This window comes from Centropristis striata, chromosome 9, assembly GCF_030273125.1.
Source record: "Centropristis striata isolate RG_2023a ecotype Rhode Island chromosome 9, C.striata_1.0, whole genome shotgun sequence".
Taxonomy (NCBI): Eukaryota; Metazoa; Chordata; class Actinopteri; order Perciformes; family Serranidae; genus Centropristis; species Centropristis striata.
In genome coordinates, this window is record NC_081525.1 from 16707018 (window position 1) to 16727218 (window position 20201).

General features: G+C 38.1%; 1 protein-coding gene across 1 annotated transcript in view; it reads left to right on the forward strand.

Annotated features, from left to right (window-relative positions):
* lpp (LIM domain containing preferred translocation partner in lipoma) overlaps nucleotides 1-20201 on the forward strand; it is a 203641-nt gene that overhangs the window by 144224 nt on the left and 39216 nt on the right. The gene's annotated exons all lie outside the window — the stretch shown is intronic.

Below are 20201 nucleotides of genomic sequence, written 5' to 3' on the forward strand. Positions count from 1 at the left end.
AAACGAGCTATGTCTCCGTATTTCACCGGCCGCTGTAATTCGTCCGCCACCTTCTTGCTGACGTAGTAGTGATTGACAGCAAAAAGTTTAAAAGGATGGATCACATTTTTGAACGTAACTTACGTTTTTTACGTAACTTGTGGTAGTCACATGACCCTTGTAACTATTTAACATCCGGCATTTACGTACATTTATTTACTGTTTAAACTGTTTTTTATAACGCCTTATCAGGAAGTTTTTTGCCCTAAACCTAAGGTCAGTGGTTTTATAACATAAATCCACAGAAACTGCAGCCTTTTTTTAACAACGTGTGTGCTATTTTTAGAACGCCGCTGTACCGCCAGCCACAGTACCGTCAGCCGCAGTACATACATATGTGCCGTGAAACGCAAGCCGCGATCATACCAACATGCAGTAATTTGTGGTACTGACACACGACCTCTTCTGCCATTTATGTTGGACAACTTGTTGTTACATCTGTATATGTCTCCGCTCTTCGCAACAACAATGACAAATGTTGCTCCTGCCTTTGCGAGCCTACTGTACATTGGCAACACGACATGTAGAACACATTTGTGCTGCTCGTGTTGATCACTATGGACGGTGATTATGTTCCATTAGGGTTGGGAATAATTAATTGATGATCAATTAATGGTCGTTAAGAATTTGGTCGATAATGTGGAATTTTTAATCGTTCATTATTCATTCATTCATTATCCTTCTCCGCTTATCCACACTCGGGTCACGGGGGGCTGGAGTCTATCCCAGCTGACATTGGGCGGGAGGCGGGGTAGATCCTGGACAGGTCGCCAGACTATCGCAGGGATTTTTAATCGATCTGTGTAATTTTTTATTTTAATTTTATCTATGACTGCGTATCAGTATTTACTGAACTGAAACACGGCTGAGCGTTCAGTTCTGCGGCCGTACGTCAATAAGCCAATGAGCAGAGAATTACGTTGGATAAAGCTACAGTTTACAAACTGACTGTTGCAATAACAATTATAAAACACACAGAAATACAATTACAGAGAAATATAAAAGTATTAATTTGAACAAAACTAACATACTGTATCAAACCTTGCTAGCATGAATTACTAGGTTTAATTTTATCCAAAACTTATTTAAACACAAAACACACTTAAATATGCAAGATTACTGTGAAAACTAACCTCATGCTTGGGGGCTAAAACATTGAACTCCTTGACGTTATCTTTACAGTATCACCTCAGTTGATTTCGTCAGGAAGTCTCTTTTTGTCCCTTCAAAATAAAAGCGTCCATTATCAAAACAGCATTGTAATGTGTGTGTGTGTGTGTGTGTGTGTGTGTGTGTGTGTGTGTGTATGTATATATATATATATATATATATATATATATACACATATGTTTTTACATATACTGGGGTAGGTGTAAAAACATAACACTTAATCAAGTAATTGATCGTTAACGTTATAGATAATCGAGTTGGCAGGTTTCTTCAAAACCCCCATCCTTAATATTGATAACCAGTAATTACTGATATTGTGCATCCCTGGGTAGCACCTATGCTTTTCCTACTAGGACACAGATGCTGAACCACACAAAGTCCTAAGGCAGTTTAAACCCTGATGCACATTATTAAGCTTATTGTTTTTAGATTTATGTCAAAAGGCAACGGGACAGGACAGCTGGGTTTTTACACAGGGTTTGTTAGCATTTGCTCATTTCAGCATCTGGCTAGCGTGCTTGGAAGAATTACTGCAACATCATGTTTCGATATGAGGACGTATTGATCCATTGGTAGGGATGCTATTTGGGAAACGATGCTGTTGGTCGTATTAAAAGTTAAAAACAGCAAAAATTGTACCTAAAAATGAAATAAATACATCGAAACAAATGGTTTACTGCATCAAATGCATGTCAGATAATGGAAAATAAAAAATAAAAAATGTTTTTGATTGTTGAAATTACTGTAAATCACTGTGAAATTGCATCAGAAATAGGGCGTAAAATTAAAAATTGATTACTGTAAATCAAGGAATAGTACAAAACTTTTAAATTGCAAAAAACACAGTTTTTTACCATGTAAATTTAAAGGAGAAATACCATAATGTCACAAGGACACAAAAACTTAAAATAAAGGGACTATTCAGTCAAATTTAAAGTTTTTGATAATATTTCCATTTAAATTTACACTAGAAAACCCACTCTGTATTTTTTACAGTGTACCACATCGACTGTTGTTGAATATATGCAGTATTAAAGGCATTTTTTTTAATCAAGTGAATACATGCATGAATCAAAGCAGAGCACTGACGTCACATACACCACAACTGTGTGGTGGTCTTTATCATCTAACAAGCTCTCCTTCACTCATAATGACCTGCTGCTTGTTACATGTTACTAATTGATTTCTCCCTCCACGTCAGCCTCCTCCTGCTTTGGTTTCTTATTACCGAATGTGTCACATATTGTTGTGATGTGTTTCTGCGTTGTATGTAAATGATAATTTCAGCCCTATATCCACTGCTGTGAGCGTCTCTGACACACAATGTGGCATTCATAGGTGAGAGAAGCTAAGTGGGTAAAATTATCCCATGAGTCACTGTTTGATTCTCATGTAACACTAATACTAGGAACAGCTTTGCACACACACACATACACACACACACACACACACACACACTTTTTGATACATTACAGAAGCTGTGCAAACATTAGCACAGGTAGTATGATCTCATTAGGAGCACTCACTCTGTTTATTCCACTGTGACATTTTGTGAATCTGAAAGGAGAAACAAACCGGAGAAATGTGTCCAAAACTAATGGTTGTGCTATAAAAGCAAGCCCATTCCACATTTAGGAATAAAGCAATGTGGGTTAATAGAATAAAACTGGCGTAAGGGTTCCTAGATTAGCCCACCCAGTGACCCACAAAGTTAGTTTAGTATCACAAGAACAATGTTTTTGGAAAATGGCTTGAGGCTACAGAGTACAGTGCAGGTGTGTGCCATACAGACAAGGTTAACCTGGTATTCTTCTTATCTGTTGATTTCCAAGTGTAGACACAGCAGCGTATCTACCAGTCTGGGAAGCAGTCCTCAAGGTAGAGTCTCAAAACTATATCAATGTGATCAAAGGATAAGACACGACTCCTGCTCGGGGTATAATGAGAACGAGAGATAAAGGCTTTGGACAGATGAAACATCCTGATTTTGATAAAACTCTGTATCTTGTTTGATTGTCCAGTGCTATTTTTTTTAATACAGTATATATACCACTTCCTTTTTTTTCCCCCTCTGAAGCACTTGATATTTAATTTTGTTCTCATTTAAAAACTGCCAGGATTAAACAAAATACCAATTTCAATACTATTTCGCAAAATAGGATTGAAAAGAGAAGGATTCAGTGCGTTGATATTTCATTTCTATTTTTCCGCCCTCTGTACCCTCTGCTGCCAGAGAGTGCCATCCCTCTGCTGCTCTCTTCTCTAGCCTTTAATCCCCTTTGCCCTGGAATTAATTCCCATGCCCATTAGATACCTCACTCAATACATTCAATAGGACTCTGGAGCAGGCTTTATATCAGCACATAATCACACAGCACACCATGATACCATGTGTAGGTGTATTATAGCTACAGGGACATGTATTTAAATGGTATTAAGGGATATTCGGCTTCACGTTGGTGCGCACTGATGTAAAGACCTTAATTGGTCCACATTAGACATAGGTCAAATGGATCTGCTGGCTTAAGCAAAGTGTAGTCATTTTACAGAGGAATGGCCCTCAAAGCCTTGTTGGCCTCATTTTTTTTGTTGTGTGAATGTGCATGTGAGGCAGTCCCGGCTTGAACTCTGTGTACTGCTATACCATGCATGCATCCACTGTTTGCCTGCTATAAGGCTGAGTGGCTGAAGGCTAGTGAAACAAGGACATGGGAGTTGAGAAATGGGTCATATGTGAGCTGAGGTAGCCAGAACAAGTTAGGGATAGCGTGTGCGTCCCCAGCTGACAGCGGCTGGCTGTTACTGGAGTAGAGGGTGGGGTGGGGGGATGGGGGAGGGGGGGCTGGGCGGTAGCGCGGAGAGAGGGAGGGGGGTCATCTTGTGGTTAAACAAGGCGACAGCTGAATTCACTGAGAGATAGCAAGAGGATGAGGGCAGGAGACTGAGGTGACTGCAGGGACTCATTAGGAGAGAGTTCAAGCACAGGCACATGCTGCTCTGCAAATCCACAGAGCCCCCTCTCGTCCTCCCCCGCTGAATAATGTACATAAAAACCACCACAGTGACGTTAAAATTGACTTCAGTCCAGCGTGTTCTTAAGTGTTTATCCAAGGCTTGGGGATAATCAGTCCCAGAGCACGAGACTTTTTGTAATTACAAAGAATCTAATGGCATACAAGGCTCTTCTTTTCTGGTGGGGTACAGGGGGGAAGAGGGCTAGCAGTTGTTGAAACCCTAAGGCTAGTAATTAACAAGATTAATCAAAGTGGGGCTGCGATCTCTGGCGCGCCACTGGACTGGATCATTGTCTTCCTATAGCAAAGTTTTATTGGTGTCACTAATGTCTTTGATGAGCTTCTAATCTCAAACTGCTATAGTGAGTTCTCATTGGTCCAGAGGGGGTTAATTGAATTGAATTAACGTTACACTCTGGCTCTGTGATGTCACAAGCAAACTTTTTACTAGACTCTGAGGTTACAGGCACACTTTATTTCATCCGGACTGAAAATTTTCGATTGCAGATTTCGGCCCAACTGTTTACACGTGCTGACGCATTCTATTGTAACTGTGTGACAAAAATGATCAATGGAGGTGTATATGTGTCGTCTGTTCAGCACAGTATTTGCCATCTTTGTGTTCTTATTAATCAAGATGGAAGATCGCTCTAGAGACTTACTTTGAATTGTCTTCTGTGAACTATAATCCAACATTTCCATGTTGAAAGGAGTTGTTGTTGCGATGCACTGGGTCACATCTGTCAGCAAATCAGGGGCCATCGCTGCGTCCAAAATCACGTACATGCTGACATACTCCCTATACGTATTATCATATTTTTATGTAAATAAACAGCAATGGTGGAAGCTAGCAAAGTAAATTTACTTAAGTACAATTTTAGGTACTTGCACTTTACTTGAGCATTTCCGTTTTATGTAACTTCTACTCCACTACATTTTGAGGCAAATATTGTACCTTTTACTCCACTACATTTAGCTGACAACTTTAGGTATTTTAAAGGTCGAAATGTAATATAAAATATATGATCAATTTAAAGTGATTGGACTTTTTTAAATTAAATCTTTAAACAGCATATTAAGTAATTAAATGAACCCTGTCTTAAATGCTGCTTACATAAAAGCATTAATACAAATAATGTAATAATATATTTAGAATATATAAAATGGTCTGAGTGGGGACATTCTGCATTACAAGTACTTTTACATTTGATACTTTAAGTACACTTTGATGCTGATACTTTTGTACTTTTAGTTAACTAAGTTTTGAATGCAGGACTTTTACTTGTAGTGGATTCATTTCACAGTGTTGTATTAGTACTTTTTCCTTAAGTAAGGGATCTGAATATTTTTTCCACCTCTGATAAACAGTAATATTTTCCGAAAGGCCACCCCACCTTGTGCTGCTTGTCTTGATCGCGATGGACAGCGATTACATTCTTATCAACACTGAACATAAGATGTGATGTTAGACTTTGTTGTAAGCGAACACTAGCCTGCTAATGCTAGCCTGCTAACGTTAGCCCACTAGCGTTAGCCCATATCAATCACATTGCAGTTAAACAAATAAAAAATAAATTAACATATTATATTATATTATTATATTAACATATATGTTTTAGTTGGTCTTGTTGGTCACCATAATCCCGCCCCCAGGCCCTAAGGTAAATTGATCATGGTTCAAGACCAGCAAAGAGTTGGTGCCGCTCTGGAACCAGTTTTCCTGGCAGAGGGCCGGTTCTTTCTAAGCGAGGAAGTGGTTCAAGATTAGGCACAGGCTCCGAACTGGCCCTGGAACTGCCTTGGTCAAAAAGGGGTAACTATCCACTGTCTTACAAATCTTTATTCCTGACCGTTAACATACATAGTGGTAAACTGAATAAGAATCATGCACACGCAGATCAAGAACATTTAATCAGAAAGCATAAAAAGACAACAAAAACAAAACAAATCTAATGTAAAATAAATCAATTATGCCTTGCTTCCCCTTCACCATCGACCGTTATCAACGTTATCGTCACAGCTGCATTGCATTGTGGGATACATATGTTGGCCCATTGTCCAGTGTTTGCATACTGTCATTTTTCACCGGAAAAAATATGCAGTTCGCAAAATACTAAATAACATGTTAGTATAGAATTTCCAGCACATCGCTTTTCTTCTTCTTCTTTGGTTTCGGCAGACTAGATGCTGTGGAGTGCATGCCCAGTTTTTCTTTTGATCGGTATCTGCAACTGATTTAAAACGTTCAGTTGGTTTGGGCCTGTTTATTCTGATCTGAGGTGTTTACATGGAGCATTTTTATTCTGTTTGGGCATTTAAACGGATTATATTTGAAGTATAAGGCTCCATGTAAACGTGACTATTGAGGCAGCATCTGTAGTTACACAACATTATTATGCTGCTTTTCAACAACTTCAGTTGGGCAAATTACACCAGTCACGGCATTGAAGACTTTATTGTGGCAAAACAGGCACATAAAAAGCAGCCGTTCTCGAAATGCAAGCTCCTCAAACTGTAGAAAAAACCCTGAAAATTACACACTATAAAAGAACGGCTTTTCTTGCGAGAAACCCAGTTTGCGAGCCAGAAATTCCTCCTATGATTGAAGCTTCTTTGAAAAGCAACTGATTAGTCCTGATTTAGAGTTCCAGATTAGATTTGAGTAATCTGAAAGAGCCTTTTCTCCAAATGTCATCATCCGTCATATTTAATCCACTTAGGTTGTGCGTAGGTGTACTGTGTTTGTGGAAATCTAATAAGACACAGCTACTCAGCTTGCAGTACAGATGCCTTGGCATTTGTGCATCAGAGGAACTTACAATATTTTGTCATCACTACATTTCTGTCAACCAAAACCAGGACATAAAGCTGAATAATTGAAAGGATGAGATGCTTTGCATTATTTACAATTGGTGATGATGATACTTATGCAGTGTAGTTCATTCTGTTTTTATTTCTCCTTTAATATCAAAATGACAAGTTGAGAGTTCCTTCATGCAATCCGACACTTCCAGTATTCCACTGTATAGAATTAAGGAAGACGTGAAATTTTAATATCCAATCAATATTGATGTGATTTTCCAGTGAGATTTTTTTGAGCGGTGGCATAAATGTTTTTGTAATGATATTATCGTATTGGAAATAAGCAGAGATCCATCTGGGCATACTGTACTTCACGCAGGACTCTGAGCTGTCGGGAAAAGCCTTTCCTCCCGCTTTGAGCTTGCCTTTGTTTTATGATAAGAGCTAGAGAAGAAAAGGCAGGCTTTGCCATTTTCCCTCATAATGTCAGCTGGAGGAGTCCTCATAATTTATAAGACACCTCACATGAAATGTTCATGAGGAATCTTGGAAGAGATACAAATGGCAGTGTAGCTCCAGTAACCGTGCAGGCCAGAGGAGTCAGAACAGATCAGCTAAGGTAATTGGGTCAGAAAAAGTTTAGGTTCACACAGTGCGCTCTTGTGGAGCTGCCTCTGTTTCTTTAGAACACAACTGAGCATCATAACTTAATGTATTAATAGGCTTCCAGTTTAGACAGCTTTGTGCATTGTCTAAGATACTCTGGTGGAATTCATTTGCATATTACTGAGGTCGCCCTCAGCAACCTCTTAGGAGTTTGCTTTTAGATGTGCCTCTACATGTCATAACAAGTGGGATGTGTGTCAGAGTAAAACCTTTCTGCTGGCTTAAAAAGACACCCTCCCCACCCCGCAACCCCACTTCCCCACCATGCTCCACCTCCACAGTCTCTGAATGCCTTTGGCCAACCATCTCCCCCAATACAGCTAATGGCTTCTGTTTAGTGCATGAAGGTGTACCTTTAATGTTGTCTTCATTTGCCATGTATACAGAGACAAAAACAAAAGAGCTCTTGGAAACATGCAGGTACAATATGAAAATGCATCAAGATTTATAGACATTTTCATACAACCCCAATTCCCCCAAAAGTTGGGACGCTGCTTAAAACATAAATATAAACAGAATGCATCAAATTTAGAGTTTATATATTCACAAAAAATTAAATGTTTTTCAGCTTGAACAGATATATTGTCTTTTTACAGTTTTCAATTGAATATACAGTCATGGAAAAAAATATTAGACAACCCTTGTTTTCTTCAATTTTAAGTTGATATCTCGCCATTTTTCATGGTTTTCTTGATATTAGTCAAAATCATTATCAAGAAAACAATGGAAAATGGCTAAATATCAGCTCTTAAATTAAACTCTTATGAGCTATTTTTGTTGTTATCATATTTGTCCAAACAAATGTACCTTTAGTTCTACCAGGCATTAAAATGAACAAGAAATTGAAGAAAACCATGACTGTATCATTTCAAAAAATTACCCAATTATTGCATTTTGTTTTATATACATTTTAGCAACTTTTTGGAATCAGGGTTGTACATAATATACAGCTTTAAGTAGTTCAAATTGTGAAAGGGCAGCTAGCATTTATCAGCAATAACCACTATATATTTACATTCTTTAATTACCTCTATATAGTTTGGTAGTGGCGGATACCGCCATCCAGCCTCAAATTTAAATTGCCTAACTATGCACAAGAGATTCATAGGAAACGATGCATGTATGAAATCCAGCATTGCTGTTATTTATTAAATGTCACTGTGATCCCAGCTTCACTGTTAATTGTCCAGTGTACTACAGCTGTATCAGAGTTAATGCTAATGCTAACACAACATTTCACACTGCAGTGGCTTAACATGAAAAAGCATTAAACTGTCCAAAAATGTTGTTGCTTTCTACAAACCACAACAGCACATGCAGCATCAATCAGATTATGGATGCAATTTGATTAAACTGACTTGTTTATTAAAACAATGTGACACTATTTGGCCGCTTTGGAAATAGATACACCAGATTCTCTTCTGTTGTATTTCTGACAAAGAAGATTCTCCATGAGTGTTAGGAAAAAAACCTACCAACAGCATATATTATATAATTAAATAGTGGAATAAAATTAAACTCTTTGACAAAATTAAAACTACTAAAACACAATAAATTAATGCATTAAAGGTACTATGTGAAATTATCTTAAACATCCTTGTTGTTAATGTCACCGAGTATCCATCTTATTGTTTACTTTAATTTTACAATTGTAAGTTACTCACAATAAAAATATATAAACTTATAGGAATGCTACAAGTATGAAGAACATGAAATGTAAACAAATGCAAATTTCATTTAACTCCTGTAACTTTAAATAACTTTAATAGCTTATGTTACGTAGCAACCAATGCCAGATCCATTCTGCATAGTTAAGTTTCAGCTAGCTGGCTAACATTAGCTTAGCTTACATTGGAGTCAGCTAGTTGGCTGTGCAATATTCTTGGTTAGCTCTGCAATTAACATAACCCCTCAGATGTTATATTGTTAGCGTTAGCGTTAGCTTTGCAAACAAGCTAAAGAAAATAATGCAAAAAAGAAAAAGGACAGTTTTCTGCTTTCTTCCAATTGGAAGCTTGGCAGACTCCATTAGCTCGTGTTGCACTGTTGGTGCTGCAGGGGAACTGAAGAAAGGCAAGTCACTCAGTAGCAGACATAAACATCATGCCCTTTGGATTTTCACAGAAATCAGTCCATAGGCAACTGAGAAGGTCTCAGTATCTCATTTTTTTAAATTACTTACAATACAAAGTGATTAATACATGTCAGTTGTTTTTATATCATATATAGAGTTTATATGACTCTATCATGTACATAATTCCATGTTTAAGGCCAATAGAAAAGGCAACAAAATAGTTGGATTCAGTTTCATCCCATATGATTACAGCTGATTTGTCTTTGAATCTGCCTCCAATATTTTTTCCCACAATAATCTTGAGAGCCTGTTTCCTCTTTCAATATCAAAGGGATTTCCTCCAATCACAGTGGCTAAGTGTTGCCTCTTTGTTGCACTGCGCTGTACTTGGTGTGTACTGCTTATGTATGTTGCAATCATCACTATGAGACAGACGAGCATAATGCTGCTGGAAGGAGGTCAGCGACCACCCAGGGGCAGGGGGGCATCATATGAGGCAGTCTGGTGACATGGCAACTAGTCTAAATCCCATGCATCACTATACCACCTACAGTGGATTATAATGTGCGACTGCAAAAGACTAGATTATACAACACAATAGGCACGGATGATCCATCATAGCTGCCTTTTTAAGAGAAATGTGGTATGTATGTCAGTGTGAGGCTGCGGATTTGACTCCCAAGACCCTTTTCTCATGTAAATAATGTTGCTTTGATTGTAAATCTACAAATTTGTCAGATTGAAGAAATCATATAAAAACCTGCTGCTTTTCTGTTTGAAGCGTCTGTTCTTTTATCAATGAGATTTTAGCATTTTTTTCTGCTCTGTCATCATCTTGTAATTGGTCACATGGTGTTTTCAATACTTCATTATATTTGTGACTATTTTGAGCCGTGGGGGCAGTTTCATAAAACATAAAGTAGTGTTTTCAGCATAGTTTATGGGTCCTCCTTGCCATTTTTTTGTCTCTCATTATCTTGTCCCAACACTGCCGCTGACCTCGCAATGCTGCTTTCTAGTTTCTCAGCTGATGCAGTGTGCCAGCACGCTGCTTCTCTTCCCGGTGACAGAAGCCCGCTTTTTTGGCAGCAGTTCACGTGAGGTGACCACCCCCTCCCACTCCCCTCCCTCCCCACCCCCCCCCCCCTCCACTCCCCTTCCTCCCCCGCCAGGCTCGGCGCTTGCTATCCTGCCTCGTTGAGACAGCTCCACTGAGGCTTGCAAGATCAGCTGCCGTGCGAGCCCAGCTGAGGCTTCCGGGCACTCACGTTGCTAGATTTCATTTGTGAGTGAGCGTTTGACCTCAGGAATGAGTAGACGTCCGCATGCTCATGCACGCAAACGCAGACATAGTTGCAAGCACACGGGTGCGCACGGATAAACAGCATATAAACACACACGGACATCTTTGAACTCACAGTTTGCCCACATATTGTGCTGCACACACACTCACCTGTTCCCTGCCTTTCCCCCGTCCCTCTCTCTCTCTCTCTCTCTCTCTCTCTCTCTCTCTCTCTCTCCCTGTCTCTCTTTCACCCCATTCGCCTGCTCGCTCCCTGGCACCCCTCCATGTCGCTCCTGCCAACCTGTTTCTAAAACATGTAACCTACACTCAGTCCCCCTCGCTCTGCCGCCGCGGGCCCTGACAGGCCGAGCAGTAATGCTTAGTGGCACAGGCTCGCCTATCCTCCTTCCTCCACCATCGCCGCAGCAGTTCTGCAGATTGCTATTTGCTGACATTGGGAATGAGATTAAAGGCAGGGGTTAGGAAAGAGGCATTCAGAGATTGAAATGCAGCGATGACAGCTATTTCTCTTGTCATACTCAGGCAACTGAAGGCCACAGCATTGTCAGGCTGCACGGAGGGCAATCTGAAGCAACAAAGTAGATTAACCTCGAGGGGAAAGAGATGAAACAGCGCACAAATCGCGGCCTCTGGCAGTTCACTAGCTGGCAGTTCCACTCCTAATGTGTTCGACAGACTTATTTTCTGCCGTTAACCACTCGCTGACCTATTGTTTATGTCTTTAATTAAGTGTGAAGAAGTTATCACAACTTTGTACCTTTGTTTGGCCCACCTTTTCAAAGGTGTCACAATAAATTAATGCTGCATTAGTGGGTGGAAACACTTACTCAAACATCAAGCCTAATAAAAATGTGAAGTAGAGCAAGATAATTAGTATAATGCACATCTCTATTAGTTATGTTTTAACCCTTTAACATTCCTTCCCACATTATAAAAGGTCAGTCCCGGCCCTAACCAATTTGGCACCCTAGGCAAGATTTTAAGTGGCGCCCCCCGTGCATCGCATTTCTGTTATTTTTAGAAAACAAGTTGCCCAATCAAAACAGTTGTATATATAAAAAGCTAAATGAAATGACTGTGGTGGGTGGACCCAAACCATTTCGGGGGGTCCAGGCGCATGCCCCTCCGGGAGAAAAATGTGTACATTTTTAAGTTAAATGCATCAATATTGTGAGCTAAACATGAGCAAATACCTCATAATAACATTTTCTACAGTCGGGAGAAATTGTAATATAGAATCCTTATTGTTATCCTATTGTGACTCTTTTTTTTGATTTGACAATTGATGGGAAAAAATTGTCAAAAATTCCTCCAAAATATCTCATTAAGACACCAAGACCCCGAAGAACACCATAGAAATATCCCTGCTGTCATTTGGTTTTGAAAACCTTTGAGATTTTGGATACATCTCTGATTTTTTTGCAATTAGATGGCTAAATTGCTTACAAAGCCTTTATTGTCTCCATACATACGGAAGCCAGAGAATGCTGTAGGTCTCTAGTTTGTGGTTGTATAGTTTCACGAGGCTGTGATTATCTTTGAGGTCACAGCAGCTCATTTTATTGAGTGAGGTCAAATTTTAAAAAATGCTCTCACTACAATGAGCTGCTATGGGGACTAACATCATCACACGTGAATAGAATTGGGCTCATTGACTCCACAGCAGTCACAGCTTTGCAGTCATACTCAATTTATGCAATTCTAAGACTGTTTAGTGACCGCAGTATGCAGAAATAATGCACGAGAAGCATGTATTGCATGAGAAAACCTGTATGGTTTTTGCCCAAGATGGCAGGGGTTAGCTTAACATGGGCATGTCTATAAAGAGGAGACTTGTGGAACCCATAGAACCCATTTGCATACATATATCTAGAGGTCAGAGGTCAAGTTTAAAAATGTCCACTTTTTCTTTGGAACATAATAACCCCCCAATGACCCGACAAGATATCATTACATGGTTACCAATGGTCTGGGAACCAGTTCATTAGGTCTTCTAGTTTCATATGATACCACTTAAAAGTGATCCCACTACAGCCTCTGAAGGAAAAAAGATGGCAGGGCCTGCTAGCAGATGGTCAGAACAGTAAGGGGTTAATGCGTTCCTTTTAGCCATGTTGTGTTGTTGATATTGAACCACAACATCTGCAGTAGTTGGATGCGTTTTTTACCACCATATCTATCGGATATTTTAATCCAAGCACAAAACTTTAGTTGAAGTCCCAAAATGGATTTTGTGGTTCTTTTATTAGTTTTGGATACGAGCTACAGTTGCTGGCTTTGCCTTTGGGGTTTGCAAGGGTTGCACCAGCAGAATTGTATTCTTTAGTAACATAGTGTGAAAAGTTTGGTCTCCCACAAAAAAGTTCCTTGCGATCCTTCTTTACATGCACGATCTTTGATTTCTGACGATGTAAGATCAAATTGAGCTGCAAGTGTGCTCCCTCTCTGCCTTTCATGCTGCTTCAATATCACGGCGTGAAAAAACAAAGAAGGCAAAGACTGAGGGAAATCTGAAGCGTTCTGCCACTCAACATCCCCCATTCCCAAACAACAGCGTCTCACTGCCACTACAAATACATTAGAAATCAATTATTTATGGAACAGAGTCAGGGCCTCTTTAATCTTTTCCTTTTATCCAATTAAATTGTCTAACCATTCTAAGCCTCTATAGCTCACAGGGAATGTGCTTCTTTAAAAAAAAAAAAAAGAAAAGAAGAAAAGATTTTCTCTTCAGTCCTTCTTTTGACTTTCGATGGAACAGAGAAGAGACACTTCTGAGGGTTGAAGAATGAAAGGAAAGAAAGTGAGTAAAGTGTAAATGAACTCCCCCTCCCGCCCCGTCACCATTGCATTGGTTCTACAGGAACTATTTGAAGTTTTGATATTAAGACTCTGGTTCCATTCCCCGCGCAAAGGGACGCTGGGGAGCGGTGAGGCCTTTCATGATTCCTTTATGCCCAGCTGAAATAGTTCGAAAGTATTTGCGATCATCTCCACGGGGGTAAATATGATGTTGCTTCAATTGCTGTCCTCTATTATTCAAGAAGTCAATTGAAGTAGTGTCTCAAAATTGAAAATGCTTGCTTCCGACGCAGACGTGTGAAATTATTGATGTGAAGCATTGTAAAACACTCCGCACTTGTGTCTGTTATCATACAGTAAGACTGTTAGAGGGAAAAAAGTTATACATTTTTACACTTTGTGGAATCATTTTCTCCCCCTTCTGCAATGAAAGACAGTATAGTAGAAGTTGAATGTGTTGTGGTGTATTTAGTGAAACACAAAGGACACACAACTTTAATCTGAAATCATTAAGCTGATTAAATCAAGCATTTTAAATACATCACCTTGGGCTTATGTATGTTGAAATGTGCATTTTTAATACATTTCTAGTAGTCTAAAGACTAAACATTATCTGGTTCTATTGTGAAATTTGGCTGATTTCCCTTCTTTTCTCAACACCTCTTGGACTACAAATGGTAAACAGAACACCTCTGATACCTAAATCTTGCCCTGACGCCTACAAATTGTGTATTTATATGCAAATATTTGTTGATAAATTATCTGGTTCTATTTTGAAATATAGCTGATTTCCTTTCTTTTCTATTATAGTCAACTGATTATTGTATATTATAATATTTTGGACTGCATGTCAGGAGAAAACTAGCTGTTTAATGTGTCTATTTAGTTATAATAGTTAACTATAATGATATTTTGTAGTCTAATCGAGTTGATACTATTTGTTCCACAGATTTGGTGCTAGATTTGACAATTGATTTTTTTAAAAAGTCAGAAATACCTCCACAATGTCACATTAAGACCCCAAGACCCCAAAGAGCACCATAAAAATATCCCTGCATGCAGTATAGTAGAAGTGTAATGTGTTGTAGTGTATTTTAATAAAACACAAAGGATACATAACTTAAATCATTAAGCTGATAAAAAAATAACAAATCAAGCATTCTAAATACATCACCTTGGGCTTATGTATGTTGAAATGGCCATTTTTAAATGACTAACAATGAATCACTTAATTGAAAAAAAAGCACAGACTAATTTATAATACAGTAGAGTTGAAATGATTTCTCAATTAATCCATTAGTCAATTAACGGAAAATTAATCAGGAACAATTTTGATAATCAGTTCACTGTGTGAGTTGTTTTTGAAGCAGTGGTTCTCTGTGTGAATAACTTATGTCCTCACATCCAGCTCCTCCGGGTGATGTCTACATAAGTTCAGGGCTGCAGTGCATGTGTGAAAGAGGCTTTGATAGTCAGCCGAATGTTGTCTATCTACAGTCTGAGTCGTGTTTTGTTTGTCAGACAAAACAAGCAATATGAAGACTTCACCTCAGGCTCTTTTTCACAACTTTTTTTTACATTTCATACAGTAATTCATCATCAATTAAATCAATAAAAAGCACATTAACCCATGAAAGGAATAATAATAATTAATTGTAGCTCTAGTTTATATTGTTCTTAATCATCATCATCACATCCATATCACCAGTGGTGGAATGTAACTTTACTCAAGTACTGTACTAAAGTACAATTTTGAGGTACTTGTTCTTCACTTGAATATTTCCATTTTACGTAACTTTATACTTCTACTCCACTACATTTTAAGGTAAATATTGTATTTTTTACTCCGCTACATTTGGCCAACAGCTTTAGTTACTGAAAATCATGAAAACATGATCATTTTAAAGAGAAAATAATCTATAATTTAAATAATTTTACAAAATATTTAGAATATATAAAACAATCTGAGTAGGTCCATTCTACATAACAAGTACTTTTTCTTTTGATACTATAAGTACATTTTTGATGCTGATACTTTTGTACTTTTACTTCAGTTAGTTTTGAATGCAGGACTTTTACTTGTAGGGGAGTAATTTCACAGTTTTGCATTAGTACTTTTACTTAATAAAGGATCTGAATATTTTTTCCACCACTGCATACCACACATCACATATTTAATCAGGAATCCATGTTATGTTTAACCCACTGTCCAATTAGTTTTCGGTTTATGATGTATATATGAATGCAGATTTTTTTTCTTAAATTGAAGTAAAAAGTCTAATAGAAAGCTAAATCATGTCAAATGATATCTGATAAAGTCTGGAAATTGCATTTCGTCCAGTGCATTCCACCTATTTTTCTCTCCACGTGCAACTGTTTACATGCATGCAACAAAAGCTCACTCCAATGTGATTGGTCAACACCTCTTGGACTACAAATGGAAAACTACTGATACCAAAAACTTGCCCTGCCTACGAAATCTGTATTCGTATGCAAATATCTAAATAAATCTAACAGAGTCATGTTGCTCTTTAAATAAATTAAAGACCAAGCTCAAAATTTAAAATTTTTATTTTTTTATTTTCATCAAGCCATGTAATTTAAGTAAAATATAGTTATTTATAGGTTTAAGAAGGACGATCGCTTATAAGCCCTATGTGATTTTTTATCTTTCCTGCACATTTTACTGTTTCTTGTACTGTTCTTTCTTCATGATTCTATGTTTGTAAGTGTAAACAACAATAAATAAATACATAAATATCTGTTGATAAAGACTAAACATGATCTGGTTACATTGTGAAATTTAGCTGATTCTCTTTATTTTCTATCATAGTAAACTGATTATCTTATATTATAATATTTTGCACCCCATGTCAGGAGAAGACTAGCTGTCTGAATGTGTCTATTTAGCTATAATAGTTACCTATAATGATATTTTGTAGTCTAATCAAGTAATAAAGCAACAAATTAAATGCTGTGTCATGTCTGACATGACATCACATATACCACGATCATTATGTACGCCTCTAAACTCTTATTATGAATGACATTATGGGTAATATTTATAAATAAAGAAGCGTACAGTATTTCTGAGGCCGACTGTAAGCATCTTCAGATCTGCTGCTCTTTGTTACATGATGCTGTGAACTCATGTGTGGGCTGCTGATGTGTGCACACAGCATGCCATGACATGTCTGAGGCTATGCATTCACTATATGATACATGTGTTTGTATATACTTGTCTACATGTGTGGCATGTCTGGTGCAAAGAGATTTTTTTTTCATTGTGTGTGTGTGTGTGTGTGTGTGTGAGTGTGTGTGTGTGCGTGCGTGTGTGTTGGGGTAAAACTGTGTACACTGTACACACAGTCGCGCACAAATAGCTCCTGAGGGCCCTCGCGATCACAGACTGCCAAAAGGAAAAGGATTTCCGAGAGGTTTCCTTCTCGCTATTTAAAGTGGGAGCCCTGTGGGACATGTTTGGCATTCTCATCCACTCACTGAAGATGGCCTGTGATCTGAAGCCACTAACAGGCTCGGCATGCTCCGTCTCTGTCTCTCACTCGCTCTCTCTCCCTTTCTCTTTCCCTCTGGCTCTCTGAAGTGATTACCCTGCTTGTGATTCCACTGACACCCACATGTCCCCCCGAGACGTGCCTTCACTAGTTTGTTTAATCTGCCTTCCCTGTACAGTAGGTAACGCAGCCATAATTGAGGTGTGGATAGAGCTGTGGGAACACATGAAACCAATAGCAGGTTTTTATGAAAACTTGTCTGAGCTATAAGTCGTGGATGACAGCAGTCGCTAAATTAACGTGCAAAATGCTGCTGTGATAAGAATTCAAAATGTAAACTGTTAAAAACGTCTTCAACAGCAATCTGTCAGCCCTTTGTTTGCTAATGTGTCCCCAGTCAATATACCATGAATCCCGTTCTAAAAAGAGAGCACAAATATCAGCGTTTCAATAAGGATTTTCGAAAATCTTACTGGAAAAGTTGCAGATCCAGGCATTCGTTAAGCAACTTTTCTCAGTTTCCACTGAGGCTGACAATAAGATAATGAGTTATCTGAGATTAGAATACCATTAGCAGGGCCTTGCAGTCAAGCAGATATTTGATCTCAACAACATATGACTTCCAAAAGTTGTGCTGATACCTGAGACAGATTCGGCTTCGCACTCCGTTTGAATTTTTTGATATGAAAAACTGCGAGTGGAACTGTGAAAATGCAAGCATCAGATACTCTATCTCCCCCCGGTTAGTGTCTCGCCTCTGTCTGTAACACGCTTGAACCGCTCCGTTCAGAACATACAGGGTGTCAATCATCCCCCAAATCAGCCTTTAGATGAAGCAAAAAATGAAAAGGGAACAAAAATGATCCGTACAACTGAACTTGAATTAATTAAATATACTGTATCATGCTTCCTCTGAGAGATTGCATCTGTCCTCAGATGTGTTAAAAAATAAAACATTCTCAGATATCTTTTTAAACCCTATTATTGTAAGATACCAGTAATTAAATTGACAGTGTTATTAATTGGGTTGAAGATAACTTGCATTGAGTCGAGGACATCTTAAACTCAATTAAAGATATCTCCAACTCAATTAAAGATATCCAAATGCCACGTCCCGCAATATGCAATCAGGCTCTTTCTGGAGCAATAATATCAGTTCACTTGTGCCCCTTGTACAAAGACTTAGTTGTACTTCTAAAGTTTTCTTTTTTATCATTTAAAGCCTGATTTTTTGAAATAGATGTCGTCCATGTCACACTTTGGTGATGTGTATAGTTTCTTTAATGTGGCATAATTATAGTATTTAATCCTTTCTTATCCGGTTTTTGAAATAGAAATGAAGATTAGGCACTTCTGACATCAGGACATGAAGCATTTAAAGGGCTAGCTGCACATTCTTTTTGGAACAAGGTAGTGTGAGTGGATGGCAGCTCAGCCTGTATGGATCCTGTGGTCAAACAAAGAGCCCGAAGCCCTTCAGACAGAAATAAACAGCAGTAAATGGAGGCAGGTGGCAAGAATATCTTAAACTGATTCTAGATGTAAATCAATTAAGAAGTTAATCAGCAATAGGGATGGGAATATTTAATCGATGATCGATGAATGGTCTTTAATAATTTGGTTGATCACTTGAAAATTTTAATCGATCTGTGTATTTCTTTTTTTTTTTTCCACATCTTTTTGTTAAGGTTTTCCCAATAAAATGACATATAGTGGTATCTAACAGCGTGGGGAAAAGACATTCAGCATGACAATGTATTGGATCTGTGTATTTCTTAATTCTAATTTTATTAAAATGCATATCAGTACTCACTGAACTGAAACACGGCTGAGCGTTCAGTCTACGGCCGTACGTCAATAAGCCAACGAGCTGAGAATTAAGTTGGATAAAGCTACAGTTTGCAAACTGAAACAATCCAACAATTATAAAACAGAAATACAAGACTATTAAATTGAGCAAAACTAGCTTACTGTATCACACCTTGCTAGCATGAATTACTAGGTTTAATTTTATCCAAAACTTATTTAAACACAAAACACACTTAAATATGCAAGATTACTGTAAAAACTAACCTCATGCCTCTTCAGGGGCTAAAACATTGAACTCTTTGACGTTATCTTCACAGTTTAATCTCACTTGATTCAGTTTTACAATCGACAGGAAGTCTCTTTTCGTCCTTTCAAATTAAAATTGTCAGTTATGAAAACAAGCTGTTGGATAGTACTGTATATATATATATATATATATATATATATATATATTTTATTTTGCCATGTATGCATGTTTTTACTGGAGCATGTATAAAAACATAGTGATTAATTGATCGTTAACTTTATAGATGCTGGAGTTGGCAGGTTCCTTCCAAACGCCTATCCCTAATCAGCACCGTGTTGATAATAGTCCCAAACTCATTTATCAAGCCAAAATCCTTAACCTAAACCATTTCCATCTTCTCAAATGTGAAGATTTGCTACTTTTCTCCTTTCATTATTTAACTGTAAGTTGAACACATTTGGGTTTTGTACAGAAAAAACAAGCCACTTTAAACAATAGTGATTTGATTTTTTTAAAATAATTTGGACATGTTCTAGATCAGGAGTTCAAAGTTCTTATGACTGAGTGCCAGTTTATGGAGCCAGCGTAGGAGTACGCCTCTACTTATTCTAGGGTAGTGTGATGTGTGCCTCAACATAATCCAGGAAAGGTCCCCATATTTTATTGTAGTTGTTTGCTGATCCTTTCAAAGAGTGTCTTATATTTTCAAGTTTGAGAAAGTAAAGTGCATCCTTTACCCAGTGTGTAAATGTTGGCA